Below are 5,386 nucleotides of genomic sequence, written 5' to 3' on the forward strand. Positions count from 1 at the left end.
TTAGCAAAACTACAAGAAAATTTTACAGCCCTTTGCATTTGGCAATCATTGAGTGTTAATTAGAAATTCATTACAATTAAAACCCTGCCTAAACAGGGCCTGCGCGCCTTAATTACATCTGATTTTTAATTCAGAATACGTGTTTACACAGTAAGCGCTACGTACCCCATGATTATCCCCAATCCTCTTTATACTGTACTAATTATGTAAATTAAACCTAATTAACTGACGAAAACTGCCGTTAATTCAACTGGTAAAAGATATGTGCTTGCGGAGAAGGCGCGGCTGCCCAGCCCAAGCCCAAGCCGGAGCCAGAATGGATGCGGGATGCCGAGCAGCGTGGAGGCGACGCCAGGGACGCACAGGCAGCGCGGACACCGCTGGGGTGAAGGGAGCACGTGATCCGGAGTACGGCCCTCCGACCTTACTGCCACCAGCACAGTGGATAAAAAAGGAGAGAATCCACGCTAACGGGAGTCAGAAAGGCTAAGGGCACCGGCTTCTGCGAGCTACCCAGGCTCTGGTCATGGCCGCAGGACCCAGAGCGCCCCCTGAGGGAGAATGGTCCCACCCTGCTGTGTGCGAGCCTGAGTTCAAGTCCCAGGGCTGCTGGGCACTAGCTGCCTAAACCTGAGCAAGTGACCTGGCTTCGCTAGGCCTGTTTCCTCAGCACGGAGTGCTGTGAGGGCAGTCATTAAAAGCTTCTCCTTATCCTCCTTCTCTTCACTAACGAGCGTGTGTCTCTCTCCCCCCTTCCCCCCGGCAGCGTGCAAGGCACAATATTTGGGGTAGGGGCGATCAGCCTGCTTCCCTTATTGACCGAGGAACCTGGGTTGACTTCCACTGCCTGACCCTCAGTTTCCTGCCTGTAAAATGGGAATAAATTATACATACTTATTGCCAGGGCCATTGTGAGAACCATCTCTGCAAACGGTAACATGTGGTTCGCGCTGATACTAACCAACTGGACTCTGGGCCAGAGTACAGCCCAGCCCCGACCCTCAAGATCTGTTCCCGGGAGGCCACTATCCCGCGCTTCCCCAGCCTCTCTCCACGCGCCTTCAGTCTTTCTCCAGCTAAGTCCGGGGTGAGAACTGGGTGGGTCGGCGAAGCGGGAGGCGGGCGCAGGAAGCTGTCCTCAGCTTGGTGCTGAACAGAGACGCACAGTCGACCCTGCACGACCTTGGTGAAGTAACCCGGAGAGGGGACTTTTGTCTGAGAAGTCCCCGGGGCCCCGCGGCCAGGCTGCTGGGAACGCCCTAGAGGCCGGCCCTGGAGGCGTTGTTGGCCCTCGAAGTACAATAGAGGCCGGACAGGCAGGCCCTGCTCAGGGGAACCCTGCCCATCCCCTGTCCGCTCCCACCCACCGCCACCACCACCCCGGGGGCGTCCTGGCTCCGTGATCGTTGTCAACTACCACACCGAATTTTGAGATGCCTTTTAAAAAATCATTAGGAGGCTAAGAATAATTACCGAACGGGATTGTAATTATGGGGTGGGGGAGGCCGGCCAAGGGAGCGGGAATGAGCAGGTGGAAGCTGAAGGCGCCTCTCGGACTGGGAGGGGAAAGAGGTTCCTGTTTTCCTCAGCGGGGGACGAGAGGACGGCAGAGTTAGAACGGGACAGAGTCAGAGCTTGGGGAAGACGGAGAGGACAGAGGCAGAGGGAGAAAACGGCTGAACAGGCTCTGGGAGAAAAGAGAGAAAGGCAGAGAGATCCAAGAAAGAGAAAGACGGAAACCGAGGGAGGTGAAAGAGCGAGAACTCGCTCTAGAAGAGACTCCGCAGGAACGACAGAGCCCTCAAACCTGGGGGTAGTTTTCGAGGCCTTGGAGATCCGTTAGCCAAGGGGAGAGGAGGTGGCAAAAGAGTCCTCATACCCCCGCCTGCCCCCCACTCCCCCAAGGCCTAGGCCTGGAGGCTTTTCCCAGTGTCCCTGTGAGCCCGGGCAGAAGAGAAAAGCGAGAGGGAAGAAGTGGAGGAGAAGGGCAGACGAACCCCAGAGGAGCTGGAATGCAGGAGGGGAGAGGACCTGTAATCCCGAGCGTGAGGGAAAACGAGGGGGCGGGGGCGAGGGCGACCCGGCGCCGCTGGCCGCGGAAGATTTATGGTGCCGCGCGGGTTCCAAGGACAGGCTGAGCCAGCCGCCGCTGCTAACGTCGGTAGCCGCAGTGGCCGCGGCGCCCCCTGCCCGGGCGGCCCGCCGCGCCCCGGGCCATCCCTGCCATTATTAACTTCTGTTTGATTAGGGTAATTGTTCAAACTTGGGCTGGACAGTATGATTAATTACAGTTTAATTAACGTGTCCATTAAGGACACTTAATACCACTGGGGAGGGAGAGCGAGGGGGCGCCTGAGTGCGAGCAAAGAGGAAGGGAGTGCGACTGGCAACTCAAACGAAGAGACCGAGATTAAGAGAGAGGGTGAACACAGGGACCCAATGGGGTAGTCGGGGTAAAGAATGGTGGAGATAGAAACCAACGGACAGAGAAAGGGGAGAGGGGTGGATAGACATGTAGCTTTGAGAAGAGAGAGGATGTCAAGGGGTGTCTGCAGCGTCAAGGGTCTAGATAGACCCTCACCATGGAGAAATTGAACTAGGAGAGCTAGAGAATGGTATAGCAGTCAATTGGAGAGCAGTTGACCGCAGGTGTCTCCCAGCGAGGCCTTGGCTCCTGCCCAAGTTCGGTAGAGCCACCCAAACCCAGTTCCCGAGTCCACTCCTCAGTGAAGGAGGCAGGAGGTCGCTCCTCCCCAGGCTGGAGCTGTCCTGACACCTCCCATCCAAGTCAGATGCGGTGGGGGAGCTGGCTCTGCCCCTTCCCAGCTGTCATACCGCTCTCATCCCACCGTGGTCTCCCTCCCTGCCAGTAACCCTACTGGTTTCCCAGGGCCACTCTCCGGTTCCACCGTCCTGACCCGAAAGTGCGGTACTTCTCCCCAGCCCCCGCCCCTTCCTCCTGAGCTCTCCTTAGCCCTATCACCCGGCCTTGGCCTGGGCAGCTTCTGGCCCCTAGGAGGAGATCGCCTCCACACTTCGTTCTTAGGGGCAAACTTTGCGGCCCCGGGGCCCTTCCCCCCTCCTGGCCCCTTTGGCAAGCGCGGGCCGCAGGTGCCGGGCGCAGGGCGCAGGTGTGCTGCCGCTTACCTGGGGAGCGCAGGCCCGGGGCTGCGGGGAGGCGGCGGGAGCGGCGTGTGGCCCGCGGGCTAGCCGGCCCCGGGAGGGCGCGAGTGACTGCGCGGGCGGTGGGTGTGGCGCCCCGGCTCGCAGCTGTCAGGCGCGCCCGCCCCGCGCCGGCCTCGCACTCGGCCTGTGACTGCGCCGTGCCTGTCGCCGCGCCATGCGCTCCAAGCTTCGGCCTCTGCCTCGAGCCCTTCCACCGCCTCAGGGTCAGCGGTCCAGGGCACACGTCTCCGCGCCCGGGGCCCTGGCACCTGGCACCTGCTGAGAGCGGGCGCCGCGCGGGAGGGGCCTTCGGGGCCGCGGGTGTGAGCGCGGGGAGCCCGGGAGCGCGGCTGTGCGCGCGCGCGGGGAGGGGCCGCGCCGTCACCCGGAGAGCCCGGCGGATCCCGGACTCCCGCCCGGCGCTCCGCCCGCCGCGCACCTCCGCTCACTGCTTGCCGGGCTCCGGCCGCCGCCGCCGCCGCCGCACGGTGAGTATTCGCGTCCGGCCGCCCGCCGCCACCGCACCCTGCCCCTACAGCTTCTTTCGTTTAGTTCCGATTTGTGTTCTTGTGGCTGTTGCTTTTATTATTAAACCTAAAGACTCCATCGTCTCACTCTACCGCTGCCCGCCACCCATCTCATCGTCCTCTCCAAGCTCACCCCTCAAGCCTCAGAAGCGGGCGAGGGCTCTCCGAGCCGCCCTAGCCGCTGCTCCTTGTCGCTGCGTACAGCCCTTTGCCTGGGCTTTCCGCTCTGGCTCTCGAAATTCGGATCCTTTCCTAGGGCCCCCCTTCTCCTGGCTCCGGGGTCCGGCGCCCCCTCCTCCCACTCGGGAAAACCCCGCAGGGACCACAGACCTTCAGCTTGGGAATGATGCGCTCGGCTCAGCGCTATCCCTTCATTGCATGCGGGCAGGTCATACTTGCCGATTTCGGGAAACCAAGAAGACAGCATCATTTCCCAGAACCGCGGCCAGCACCCCTAGGCCACCTACCCAGCCCGCCTGAAAGCCCTTCAAGGGGGATGCGGAGCTTGTCTTGCTGACCCCTTCGCCGAGTAGTTAGGGCAGTATTTTTGCCTCCTAAAATGTTACAAGGGACTTCAACGCGAAAGGAGGGTCAACTTGTTTCAATTAGATCCGCAGAGATAAAGATGAAATGGACAGGTAACAGATAAATAGCTTGATACTTGAAGAAGGTATGAAGACAGATGGGAGAAAGAGGAGGGAGCTGGGAGAGACAGACAGCTCAGGGATGATAAGATCGACAGATGAGGGGCACCTAGACAGAAAGGGCGGGAGACAGTCTTCTTGATGAAGGCTTTTAAACTCGGATCCCCTGTCCGGCTGGACATGCTGCCCCTCTGAAAATGGATTTTACTTTCCTGCCGAGTTTAGGGGAGGGGTCCTCAGGATTGGGCTGTCTGGGCCACAGGAGCGCCTGCAGCAGCGGGCCGGGTAGGAGCCTTCTGTGTCTAGGGACACGTGGTTGGGCCCGGCACCTAGAGAGCCCCAAGCATCAGTCTCCTGGTCTTCCCGCTGCTGAGGTCCTTGGGCACTGCTGCCTCCCTCCCTCAACCAGCGAGCAAAGAATGGGACGGACAGCAACTTTTGACGTGGAGCCTTGTAGAGGCTTCAGAGACTGGACAGGATTCCCTTCAGCCCATATGAGCCAGGATAGCCTGGTATGATGGATACTCAGAGAGGAGACCCTCCCCCCCAAAAAAGAGGAAGCCCAGAGCCCAGAGAGACTTCATTTGGCCTGAGAGAAAATGGCATATCTGAAGGAGGAAAACTTAGGGAGTGGGCAGTTGAAGCGAAGGAGAAGTGGCTCCTAAGAAACTTCCTTGAGAACCTCCGTCTCACGCGCTGACCCGGATGAAAACCAGCTTTGGTCTGGAACGCAGCTAAAAATGCAGAAAATGTGGTTAGGAACTGCATGACCCTGGCCCCACTGATGGTTGGAAAGAAAATGGTTTCTATTTCCAGCCGGAATCTTTCTGCCCAAGGAACACGGGGCACCGGGCCTGAGAGGAGAAACTCGAGTTTGTGGAAACCCGGGAGCCGACTCGGCACGGAGCTGGGTGCGCTGGGGGCCGCCCTGAGGCTGGGCGCGAACGGCGTGCTTTGGAGAGAGCCTAGTTCAGCACCGCGAACAGCGGTCGCTTCAGCCTCTCCACCGTCTCCCCTCTCTCCCCAACCACCCCCTCCCCCCCGCTCACA

General features: G+C 59.8%; 1 protein-coding gene across 2 annotated transcripts in view; it reads left to right on the forward strand.

The window, feature by feature from the left end:
* Positions 1 to 3,542: 3,542 nt before the first annotated feature.
* The window catches only part of SKOR1 (SKI family transcriptional corepressor 1), an 11,230-nt gene continuing 9,386 nt past the window's right edge, over positions 3,543 to 5,386 (forward strand). Inside the window, exon 1 of one of the 2 annotated variants that reach the window (XM_019647268.1) lies at positions 3,543 to 3,653. The gene's annotated coding sequence lies outside the window, so the exon portion shown is untranslated. Of the gene's footprint in view, positions 3,654 to 5,194; positions 5,248 to 5,386 lie in introns of those variants that run through there. The other variant, XM_019647269.1, reaches the window with a different exon arrangement.

Source organism: Hipposideros armiger, unplaced genomic scaffold, assembly GCF_001890085.2.
Source record: "Hipposideros armiger isolate ML-2016 unplaced genomic scaffold, ASM189008v1 scaffold_110, whole genome shotgun sequence".
Taxonomy (NCBI): Eukaryota; Metazoa; Chordata; class Mammalia; order Chiroptera; family Hipposideridae; genus Hipposideros; species Hipposideros armiger.